At 40.4% G+C, this 13,241-nt stretch overlaps 1 protein-coding gene across 5 annotated transcripts in view; it reads right to left on the minus strand.

The window, feature by feature from the left end:
• Nucleotides 1-13,241, minus strand: part of NEK10 (NIMA related kinase 10) — a 263,826-nt gene that overhangs the window by 102,878 nt on the left and 147,707 nt on the right. The gene's annotated exons all lie outside the window — the stretch shown is intronic.

Genomic DNA, 13,241 nt, shown 5'->3' on the forward strand with positions numbered 1-13,241 from the left:
AATATGCTATCTAGGTTGGTCATAACTTTCCTTCCAAGGAGTAAGCGTCTTTTAATTTCATGGCTGCAGTCACCATCTGTAGTGATTTTAGAGCCCAGAAAAATAAAGTCTGACACTGTTTCCCCATCTATTTCCCATGAAGTGATGGGACCAGATGCCATGATCTTAGTTTTCTGAATGTTGAGCTTTAAGCCAACTTTTTCACTCTCCACTTTCACTTTCATCAAGAGGCTTTTGAGTTCCTCTTCACTTTCTGCCACGAGGGTGGTGTCATCTGCATATCTGAGGTTATTGATATTTCTCCCAGCAATCTTGATTCCAGATTGTGTTTCTTCCAGTCCAGCGTTTCTCATGATGTACTCTGCATATAAGCTAAATAAGCAGGGGGACAATATACAGCCTTGACGAACTCCTTTTCCTATTTGGAACCAGTCTGTTGTTCCATGTCCAGTTCTAACTGTTGCTTCCTGACCTGCATACACATTTCTCAAGAGGCAGATCAGGTGGTCTGGTATTCCCATCTCTTTCAGAATTTTCCACAGTTTATTGTGATCCACACAGTCAAAGGCTTTGGCATAGTCAATAAAGCAGAAATAGATGCTTTTCTGGAACTCTCTTGCTTTTTCCATGATCCAGCAGATGTTGGCAATTTGATCTCTGGTTCCTCTGCCTTTTCTAAAACCAGCTTGAACATCAGGAAGTTCACGGTTCACATATTGCTGAAGCCTGGCTTGAAGAATTTTGAGCATTACTTTACTAGCATGTGAGATGAGTGCAATTGTGCAGTAGTTTGAGCACTCTTTGGCATTGCCTTTCTTTGGGATTGGAATGAAAACTGACCTTTTCCAGTCCTGTGGCCACTGCTGAGTTTTCCAAATTTGCTGGCATATTGAGTGCAGCACTTTCACAGCATCATCTTTCAGGATTTGGAATAGCTCAACTGGAATTCCATTACCTCCACTAGCTTTGTTCATAGTGATGCTTTCTAAGGCCCACTTGACTTCACATTCCAGGATGTCTGGCTCTAGGTGACTGATCACACCATCGTGATTATCTGGGTCATGAAGATTTTTTGTACAGTTCTGTGTATTCTTGGCACCTCTTCTTAATATCTTCTGCTTCTGTTAGGTCCATACCATTTCTGTCCTTTATTGAGCCCATCTTTGCATGATGTGTTCCTTTGGTATCTCTGATTTTCTTGAAGAGATCCCTAGTCTTTCCCATTCTTTGTTTTCCTCTATCTCTTTGCATTGATTGCTGAAGAAGGCTTTCTTATCTCTTCTTGCTATTCTTTGGAACTCTGCATTCAGATGTTTATATCTTTCCCACCCCAAAACAATGAATTTTACCTTTTTCTCAAGTGCACACGGAACCTTCTCCAGGATAGATCACATCCTGGGCCATAAATCTAGCCTTGGTAATTTAAAAAGATTGAAATCATTCCAAGCATCTTTTCTGACCATAATGCAGTAAGATTAGATCTCAATTACAGGAGAAAAACTATTAAAAATTCCAACATATGGAGGCTGAACAACACGCTGCTGAATAACCAACAAATCAGAGGAGAAATCAAAAAAGAAATCAAAATATGCATATAAATGAATGAAAATGAAAACACAACAACCCAAAACCTGTGGGACACTGAAAAGCAGTGCTAAGGGGAAAGTTCATAGCAATACAGGCATACCTCAAGAAACAAGAAAAAAGTCAAATAAATAACCTATCTCTAAACCTAAAGCAACTAGAAAAGGAAGAAATAAAAAATTCCAGGGTTAGTAGAAGGAAAGAAATCTTAAAAATTAGGGCAGAAATAAATGCAAAAGAAACAAAAGAGACCATAGCAAAAATCAACAAAGCCAAAGCTGGTTCTTTGAAAGGATAAATTAAGCTGACAAACCCTTAGCCAGACTCATCAAGAAACAAAGGGAGAGAAATCAACTCAATAAAATTAGATATGAAAATGGAAAGATCACAACAGACAACACAGAAATACAAAGGATCATAACTGACTACTATCAGCAATTATATGCCAATAAAATGGACAATGTAGAAGAAATGGACAAATTCTTAGAAAAGTACAACTTTCCAAAACTGAACAAGGAGGAAGTAGAAAATCTTAACAGACCCATCACAAGCACCGAAATTGAAACTGTAATCAGAAATCTTCCAGCAAACAAAAGCCTAGGTCCAGACGGCTTCACAGCTGAATTCCACCAAAAATTTAGAGAAGAGCTAACACCTGTCCTACTCAAACTCTTCCAGAAAATTGCAGAGGAAGGTAAACTTCCAAAATCATTCTATGAAGCCACCATCACCCTAATACCAAAACCTGGCAAAGATGCCACAAAAAAAGAAAACTACAGGCCAATATCACTGATGAACATAAGTGCAAAAATCCTTAACAAAATTCTAGCCATCAGAATCCAACAACACATTAAAAAGATCATACACCATGACCAAGTGGGCTTTATCCCAGGGATGCAAGGAATCTTCAATATCTGCAAATCAATCAATGTAATACACCACATTAACAAATGGAAAAATAAAAGCTATATGATTATCTCAATAGTGCAGAGAAAGCCTTTGACAAAATTCAACATCCATTTATGATAAAAACTCTCCAGAAAGCAGGCATAGAAGGAACATACCTCAACATAATAAAAGCTATATATGACAAACCCACAGCAAACATTATCCTTAATGGTGAAAAATTGAAAGCATTTCCCCTAAAGTCAGGAACAAGACAAAGGTGTCCACTTTAACCACTACTATTCAACATAGTTTTGGAAGTTTTGGCCACAGCAATCAGAGCACAAAAAGAAATAAAAGGAATCCAAATTGGAAAAGAAGTAAAACTCTCACTGTTTGCAGATGACATGATCCTCTACATAGAAAACCCTAAAGACCCCATCATAAAATTACTAGAGCTAATCAATGAATATAGTAAAGTTGCAGGATATAAAATCAACACACAGAAATCCCTTGCATTCCTATACACTAATAATGAGAAAATAGAAAGAGAAATTAAGGAAACAATCCCATTCACCATTGCAATGAAAATAATAAAATACTTAGGAATATATCTACCTAAAGAAACTAAAGAGCTATATATAGAAAACTATAAAACACTGGTGAAAGAAATCAAAGAGGACACTAATAGATGGAGAAATATACCATGTTCATGGATCAGAAGAATCAATATAGTGAAAACGAGTATACTACCCAAAGCAATCTATAGATTCAATACAATCCCTATCAAGCTACCAACGGTATTTTTCACAGAGCTAGAACAAATAATTTCACAATTTGTATAGAAATACAAAAAACCTCGAATAGCCAAAGCAATCTTGAGAAAGAAGAATGGAACTGGAGGAATCAACCTGCCTGACTTCAGGCTCTACTACAAAGCCACAGTCATCAAGACAGTATGGTACTGGCACAAAGACAGAAATATAGATCAATGGAACAAAATAGAAAGCCTAGAGATAAATCCATGCATGTATGGACACCTTATCTTTGACAAAGGAGGCAAGAATATACAGTGGAGAAAAGACAATCTCTTTAACAAGTGGTGCTGGGAAAACTGGTCAACCACTTGTAAAAGAATGAAACTAGTACACTATCTAACACCATACACAAAAATAAACTCAAAATGGATTAAAGGTCTAAATGTAATACCAAAAACTATAAAACTCTTAGAGGAGAACATAGGCAAAACACTCTCCAACATACATCACAGCAGGATCCTCTATGACCCACCTCCCAGAATATTGGAAATAAAAGCAAGAATAAACAAATGGGACTTAATTAAAATTAAAAGCTTCTGCACAACAAAAGAAACTCTAAGCAAGGTGAAAAGACAGCCTTCAGAATGGGAGAAAATAATAGCAAATGAAGCAACTGACAAACAACTAATCTCAAATATATACAAGCAACTCCTGCAGCTCAATTCCTGAAAAACAAACGACCCAACCAAAAAATGGGCCATAGAACTAAATAGACATTTCTCCAAAGAAGACATACAGATGGCTAACAAGCACATGAAAAGATGCTCAACATTACTCATTATTATAGAAATGCGAATCAAAACCACAATGAGGTACCATTTCATGCCAGTCAGAATGGCTGTGATCCAAAAGTCTACAAGCAATAAATGCTGGGGAGGGTGTGAAGAAAAGGGAACCCTCTTACACTGTTGGTGGGAATGCAAACTAGTATAGCCACTATGGAGAACAATGTGGAGATTCCTTAAAAAACTGGAAATAGAACTGCCTTATGACCCAGCAATTCCACTGCTGGGGATACACACTGAGGAAACCAGAATTGAAAGAGACACGTGTACCCCAATGTTCATTGCAGTACTGTTTATATTATGCAGGACATGGAAGCAACCTAGATGTCCATCAGTAGATGAATGGATAAGACAGCTGTGGTACATATACACAATGGAGTATTACTCAGCCATTAAAAAGAATACATTTGAATCAGTTCTAATGAGGTGGATGAAACTGGAGCCGATTATACAGAGTGAAGTAGGTCAGAAAGAAAAACACCAATACAGTATACTAACGCATATATATGGAATTTAGAAAGATGGTAGCGATAACTCTGTATGCAAGACAGCAAAAGAGACACAGATGTATAGAACAGTCTTTTGGACTCCGTGGGAGAGGGAGAGGGTGAGATGCTTTGGGAGAATGACATTAAAACAAGTATAATATCATATAAAAAACAAATCGTCAGTCCAGGTTCGATGCAGGATACAGGATGCTTGGGGCTGGTGCACTGGGATGACCCACAGGGATGGTATGGGGAGGGAGGTGGGAAGGGGGTTCAGAATTGGGAACACGTGTACACCTGTGGTGGATTCATGTTAATGTATGGCAAAACCAATACAATATTGTAAAGTAATTACTCTCCAATTAAAATAAATAAATTTAAGTTAAAAATTTTTTAAAAATCTGAGAAAGGTTAAAAAAAATGCTTTCTTAATTTTGTGTGTATTTTTTAATGTATTATTTGTCTTAAAAGTATTATATTACTATATAGCTGATTATGTTAATTGGGCATCTAAGCTAACTTTGTTGAACAAATTGGACTTGTTAAAATGCTCTCGAAACAAAACTCGCTGCTGCTACTTCTGCTAAGTCACTTCAGTCATGTCCGACTCTGTGCGACCCCATGGACTACAGCCTACCAGGCTCCTTCATCCCTGGGATTTTCCAGGGAAGAACACTGGAGTGGGTTGCCATTTCCTTCTCCAGTGCATGAGAGTGAAAAGCGAAAGTGAAGTCACTCAGTCATGTCCGACTCTTCGTGACACCATGGATTGCAGCCTCTCAGGCTCCTCCATCTATGGGAGTTTCCAGGCAAGAGTACTGAAGTGGAGATATATATTGTATTCCTCAGTTTTGTTTTTTAAAAAATATTTTCTAGTACTTTGTTAAGATTTTTCACTGTGTTCATCTATTCTTTTAAGTTCAGTTGTCATTCCCATTACAATTGCTTTGAACTGTTTATCAGGTAAATTATTTACCTGTGTTTCACTAAGATTTTCTTTTCAGGGTTTTTCCTTATTATTTCTTTTGAAACATACTCCTCTTCCTTCTCATTTTGTTTGTTTCAGTCTATAAAACTGGGCTTGCTCCCTCCTGAGTGTATGCAGGGACACACACATGCTGGCAATGGCAGCTTATATCTTGGCCCAGCAGCAGGCTGGAGTCCAAGCCAGCCCTGCTCCCTGCAAGTGTGCACACTCTCACAGTCAGAGGCAGAACTGTTGATCAGAACTGCCTTCATGGGGAGCAGCATGGGACAAGAGGGGCTGGAGTGGAAACCTGTTGAGCACTGGACAGGGGCTCATGTCATGTCTTGGCAGTCTGGCCAGTGCCCCTGGCAGCTTCAACCTCTGCCTCCACATTGTGACTGGAAGCAGGCAAAGCTGTATGCTCTTCAAGAGCAGAGGCCCAGTTTCCTACATCCCTCTGGTAAGCCCCATGAGGTTTCAAGGCTTCCCACATGGCGCAGTGGTAAAGAACCTGCCTGCCAATGCAGGAGATATAAGAGACATGGGTTCAGTCCCCGGGTCGGGAAGATCCCCTAGAGTAGGAAATGACAACCTATTCCAATATCCTTGCCTGGAAAATTTCATTGAAAAAAAGGAGCCTGGCAGCCTGCAGTCCATGGGATTGCAAAGAGTCAGACATGACTGAGCACACACACACACACACACACACACACACACACACACACTGCGTTTCAAACTTGCAAGGGGCTTGTCTTCCAGTGGTGTCAGATCTCAGGGCTGGGGTGCCCAATGTGGAGCTCCAATCCTTCACTCCTCGGGGAGGATCCCTGAACCTGTGATGTCCCCTCTTCTCCGTGTCTCTGCTAGGGGTGGAGGTCCTGACCACATTCTTCTCCCTTCCCACTAGACTCCATGTGGATCTTTCTTTACAGCCTTGGTTGAAGAAGATCTGCCCTACTTGTTCCCAGGTTGATTTCAGTGAGAGCTGTAGTTTGGATGTTAAAATGAGGGGAGGTGAGCCCAGAATCCTCCTAATTCTCCACCTGGATCTCTCTTTTCTTGACTTTATTAACCATTAGTATAATAAACACATCACTACTTTATCATTTCAAGCTTTATCTTTAGGCTATTTGTTTTCAAGTTCTAAGAAAGTGAGATGCATTATGGTTATTACCACTCTTTTCCAGGTCTCTAACAGGAAGACTTCTTGGATCACTCTCGCTCAGACAGACTCACTGTTCCCCTTTCACAAGTCCTCATTTCACTGTCTATATTTAAGAACTCAAAGCCACTGTAATTTATACTGTGATGGTCTGTATCACCATTGGAGACTGGAAACATGTTGAGAGGAGGGACCTGTGTCTCCTTCACTGGGATCTCGCCTGTATGTAAAACGGAATCTGGGTCCTGCTGAGGATTCAGCAAATGAATGAATGAACAAATGAATGAACAGGTGGTCTCATAATTTACCTGTACATAACCTAAAATATTTGGGTACAGGCTTTTGGAATCCCAGGAATATCTCCTACCAGAAGTTTCAGTTTAGACTCATTGGTTTGAAATGCTTCTCAGCTTGGATATTTCAGGGAGATTCTTTTTTTTTTTTTTTTTTAATTAAGAGCAACCAAATGCTTTAATGATTTTCTAATCAAATAAGCAAAAAGTCAAGTTCTAGGAAAAAATCTGGGATGTCCACTCATGCTACCCACTGTGTGTCCACTCTGCTCTGAGTGACCAGATAGAAAGAATCAGAGGGATACAGTGTTCAATTCTAATCATTTCATGTTTCAAGAAATAAAGAAGGTAGGGTGGAAAATGTAAAGAGCCATTTGTCCTTAGAACTAGTTGAAAGCACTAACTTCTTTAGTCATTATGACTTCTTCTGAAACAAAATGCCAGACAGCTTATGCAACGAAGCACAGACAGAGAAAACTTAGGCAACTGAAATATCGTGCACATAAAAGGATGACATTTTCTTAACAGTGTACTGGAAGGTAAAAATAGCAATACCGGTACTGGGCAGAGCAGTAAAATATATTTTTTGCCTCAGACTCTTCAGGGTTACCAAGTTATTCTCCTAATTTAATAGCCTGCTAAGGAAAGAAACTAAGAAAATGGGAAATTGAATTTGTTCTCTAGTTCTTTTGAAACAATATTTAGAGACTAAAAATCCAAAGCAAATAAAATATGCAATTACATGCAACTCACAACTGATTCTGGTTTATTGTCAAATTTTCTAAAGATAAAACTTTGCAATGTGACTCAGACACTGAGTTTTGAATAACTTTAAATGGAAACTACATCTGTTATAGGCTGCACACTGCAATCTTAAAATCTGTCAGTTCAGTTCAGTTCAGTCAGTCAGTCATGTCCGACTCTTTGCGACCCCATGGACTGCAGCACACCAGGCCTCCCTGTCCATCACCAACTTCCAGAGTTTACTCAAACTCATGTCCACTGAGTCCGTGATGCCATCCAACCATCTCATCCTCTCTCAACCCCTTCTCCTCCCACCTTCAATCCTTCCCAGCAACAGGGTCTTTTCCAATGAGTCAGTTCTTCACATCAGGTGGCCAAAGTATTGAAGTTTCAGCTTCAGCATCAGTCCCTCCAATGAATATTCAGGACTGACTTCCTTCAGGATGGACTGGTTGGATCTCCCTGTAGTCCAAAGGACTCTGAAGAGTCTTCTCCAATACCACAATTCAAAAGCATCAATTCTTTGGTGCTCATCTTTCTTTACAGTCCAACTCTCACATCGATACATGACTACTGGAAAAACCATAGCCTTGACTAGACAGACCTTTGTTGGTTAAGAAATGCCTCTGCTCTTTAATATGCTGTCTAGGTTGGTCATAGCTTTTCTTCCAAGGAGCAAGTGTCTTTTCATTTCATGGTTGCAGTCACCATCCACAGTGATTTTGGAGCCCAAGAAAATAAAGTTTGTCACTGTTTCCACTGTTTCCCCATCTATTTCCCATGAAGTGATGGGACCAGATGCCATGATCTTTGTTTTCTGAAAGCTGAGCTTTAAGCCAACTTTTTAACTCTCCTCTTTCACTTCCATCAAGAGCCTCTTTAGTTCTTCACTTTCTGCCATAAGGGTGGTGTCATCTGCATATCTGAGGTTATTAATATTTCTCCTGGCAGTCTTGATTCCAGCTTGTGCTTCCTCCAGCCCAGTGTTTCTCATGATGTACTCTGCATATAAGTTAAATAAGCAGGGTGACAATATACAGCCTTGACATACTCCTTTCCCTATTTGGAACCAGTCTGTTGTTCCATGTCCAGTTCTAACTGTTGCTTCCTGACCTGCATACAAATTTCTCAAGAGGAAGGTCAGGTGGTCCGGTATTCCCATCTCTTTCAGAATTTTCCACAGTTTTTTGTGATCCACACAGTCAAAGGCTTGGCATACTCAATAAAGCAGAAATAGATGTTTTTCTGGAACTCTCTTGCTTTTTCCATGATCCAGCGGATGTTGGCAATTTGATCTCTGGTTCCTCTGCCTTTTCTAAATCCAGCTTGAACATCTGTAAGTTCACGGTTCATGTACTATTGAAGCCTGGCTTGGAGAATTTTGAGCAGTACTTTACTAGCTTGTGAGATGAGTGCAATTGTGTGGTAGTTTGAACATTCTTTGGCACTGCCTTTCTTTGGGATTGCAATGAAAACTAACCTTTTCCAGTCCTGTGGCCACTGCTGAGTTTTCCAAATTTGCTGGCATATTGAGTACAGCACTAAAATCTATAGTCAGCTTTAAAATTAAATTGTCTGCTCCTACTAATTATGGCATCTTAGTATTCTGAATTAAAAGTATGCTCAAAACATGTCACCTGGCACACCCTAAGTAGTAATCATTCATCATTTTAAACATCCTGGTGACGGTAAACTCATCACCCATCAGCAGCCCGCTCTACTGTTTGCTGGGTGCTTAGTCACTGAGTGGTGTCCGATTCTCTGCAACCATATGGACTATAGCCCGCCAGGCTCCTCTGTCCATGGGGATTCTCCAGGCAAGAATACTGGAGTGGGTTGCCATGCCCTTCTCCAGGGGATCTTCCCAACCTAGATATAGAACCAGGGTCTCCTGCATTGCAGGCAGATTCTTTACCAGCTAAGCCACCAGGGAAGCCTTGCTCTACAGTGGATGTCTCTAATTCCCACACACGTTTCCTTCCTATTGGTGAACTGACTTTGCTCCCTCTCTCCCCAAACTTCCACTCTGCGGTCTTGGCTCCCTTTGCTGAGGTTCCACATAATAAATCCAATTGTTTTCGTATTCTCAATGTCATTCAATTTTCCTAGTTAACCAAAGTATTTTCCAATCCTTTTATGACTGTACTTCAAAACCTGTTGACTTAACTTCCAGGCAACAGTGGGAACAATCCACTTCTCTCTCCAGCAACACCACCAGTCCAGTCAAGGCTGCCACCATCTCTCAGTGGACAACTGGACCTGCCTCTCCTTCCCACTCTCATTCCTTCAAGTGTACTCCCTGAAAATTGGCCAGGACGATCCTAGCTAAAGAGATTTTCACTATGTCTCAGCCTGTTACTAACTCCTCAGTCCTCTCCTCAATACTGGGGATAAAAGTTCAAAACTCTCAATGTGACCTGTGGGGCCTGTCAATCTCCCAGGCTCTTTTGCTAGCTATTCCCTGACTTCTTGACATGCTGCATCCCCAGCTTCTTTCAGTTCTTCAAATTAGCAAGCTCTCTTGCTCAAGACAGCCTTCAGAGATGTGGATCTATGATATGCTTTCTCTGTTATGTTTGCTATTTGAGAATTAGTGGAGTTCAGGTCTTAGGTTACGTGTCATTTTTTAATAGAAAAACTTGTCCAAATCCCTCAACCAGACCAAGTTCTTTTGTAATTTCTCATTGCCTCTTTTACCACGCTTCATCAAATTTATCATAATTTTTATATACTTCATTCTATAAGTAATAATATTACCTAGTTTAATTAAGGGCTTGTTACATGCTGAGAACTATGCTAAAAAGTTTTATCTTATTTAAAAGCATTATCTTACTTAGGCTTCAAAGTAAGGCCATGAGTAGTCAGAATTGCTACCCATACATCACAGATGAGGAAAGAGGGGCTTGGGGAGGTAAAGGTGAGTGGAAGAGTGAGGATTAGAATCCACCCAATTCTAGAACCTATTGATATTCTGACCTATTCATAATAATGTTGATACCCTAAACCTAACCTTCCAGCTCCACGAGGCATGGATACCAATAATCAGGGAGTCTGTCAGAAGCAAATTATGGTCCTGTTTGCCCAGCATCACAAAATCAGAGTAAAATCTCTGTAGTTTTTATCTGTACTTCCCTCTCCTATTCTTTGGGGCACATAAATACCTAAGAAAAGGGGAAATTAAATGAATAAATTTGGCACTCTTATCTTGACCTCTCTAGAGACTTCTTGAATTTTTAATGCACTTTCCAGAAAACAAATAGCAGAGAATAGGAGGTGAGCAGTTTAAATACATTTGTCTGGACTCATTAGCAATAGGGTGGATCTAGTACGATGTAGAATTCAGATGATTTAGAGATGGATCTCAGCTCATTTCCCACAACACTAACAATAATAGCTACCAACATTGCTCAAGATTTACCATCTGCCAAGCTCTACGCTAAGTGATTTGCATATGTTATAATCATCACATTAGCCTGATGAGGTTGTTACCATTACAATCCCCATTTTACCAGATGAGGAAACGGAGATGCCAAAAAAATAGTCAAATTCTCTGCTCAGAGTCCACAGTTAGTGAAACTCAGTACCAGCTGGGCCTGCAGTGCTTAGTGCAATTGGGTAGCATTGTGTTGAGCAAGGAAAGATTCAGGATATAATTCGACAATCACGTGAGGAGAATCTATTAATGCTAAACGGTGGGCTGGATAGAGAAACCAGAGGGAAAAGCACACAGCAACAATAATGTGGTTATTACATTTCGTCAGAGGTGGTGCCAAGAGTGAGGGTAGATACAGAATTGAAATTTAAGGGAATTGGGCAGGGAGATGAATAAAGATTCCATCTGGGGTGACCCTAGGATTTTTATTATAACAGTAAGGAATTTGACTCAGCTTGATGGGGCAGAATAGTAATCTTGGGCCAATTTAAGGGCATAAAATGATCCAGAAGTAACAATCAGCCAGATAAGTGTCATTTATTCATACAACCAGTAAACTGGGTTAAGGATCTGTTTGGTAGTAGGCATTGCTCTGGGCATTTGACAGCTGTGAACTAAACTGAAAAAGTCTCTCTCTTCTGGTGGGGAAGAAAGAGACAATAAAGGAACACATCTGCATGCACATGGATAATGTGTCAGGGGTGGTGGACGCTGGGAACTTTGTAAACTGGGTCAGGGGACAAGAGAATTCAGAGAGTTGTGGGCACATCAGGGCAGGCGCCCTAATTATGCAGAGACCCAGGGGAAGCGAGGGCTTGTGCTACTGCATGCATCGGACAGCAGTGAGCACCAGGATAAGGGAAGAGCAGTAGCAGGGAGCTCCCTGTGGCTGCAGCAAGGGGAGCAGGGCGAAGTTGAGGGGAGGGCACCTAGGACAAGCCCGTGGAGGCAGAACTTTGAGCCTCTCCAGGGATAATAACTTTCATTAAACTCCTGTTATGTGGATAGCTGAAGCACTTTGTGACTTTCTTTGAAAAATTACTATTGTGCTATACAGTAGGTCCTTATTAGTTATCTATTTTATTTATAGTAGTATCTATATGTCAATACCAAACTTCTAATTTATCTCTCTACACTTTCCCCCTTGGTAACCATACATTTGTTTTCTATATCTGTGACTCAGTTTCTGTTTTATATAATAGGTTCATGCATACCATTTTTTAAGATTTCTCATATAAGTGGTATCATATGATATTTGTCTTTATCTGACTTATTTCACTCAGTATAACACCTCTAAGGGCTTCCCTGGTAGCTCAGCTGGTAAAGAATCTGCCTGCAATCCAGGAGACCTGGGTTTGATCCCTGGGCTGGGAAGATCCCCTGGAGAAGGAAAAGGCTACCGACTTCAGTATTGTGGCCTGGAGAATTCCATGGACTGCAAAGTCCATTGGGTCGCATAATCGGACATGACTGAGTGATTTTCACTTTCAATCTCTAGGTCATCCATATGATTGCAAATAGAATCATTCGATTCAGTTTTGGTTGAGTAATATTCCATTGTATATATGTACCACAACTTCTTTATCCATATATCTACTGAAGGACATTTAGGTTCTTTCTATGTCTTGGTTATTTTAAATAGTGCTTCAAAGAACACTGGGGTGCATGTATCCTTTTGAATTATGGTTTTCTGCAGATATAAGTCCAGGAGGAGGATTGCCAGATCATGTGGTAGCTCTATTTTTAGTTTTTTAAGGAACATCCATCCTGTCCTTCACAGTGGCTGTTACCACTTTACATTCCAACCAACAGTGTGGAAGGGTTCTCTTTTCTTCAAACTCTCTCCAGCATTTATTGTTGTAGGAGAAGGTGATGGCACCCCACTCCAGTACTCTTGTCTGGAAAATCCCATGGATGGAGGAGCCTGATAGGCTGCAGTCCATGGGGTTGCTGAGAGTGAGACACGACTGAGTGACTTTTCACTTTCATGCATTGGAGAAGGAAATGGCAACCCACTCCAGTGTTCTTGCCTGGAGAATCCCAGGGATAGGGGAGCCTGGTGGGCTGCCGTCTATGGGGTTG

The sequence above is a fragment of the Bos indicus genome, chromosome 22 (assembly GCF_029378745.1).
Source record: "Bos indicus isolate NIAB-ARS_2022 breed Sahiwal x Tharparkar chromosome 22, NIAB-ARS_B.indTharparkar_mat_pri_1.0, whole genome shotgun sequence".
Classification (NCBI taxonomy): domain Eukaryota; kingdom Metazoa; phylum Chordata; class Mammalia; order Artiodactyla; family Bovidae; genus Bos; species Bos indicus.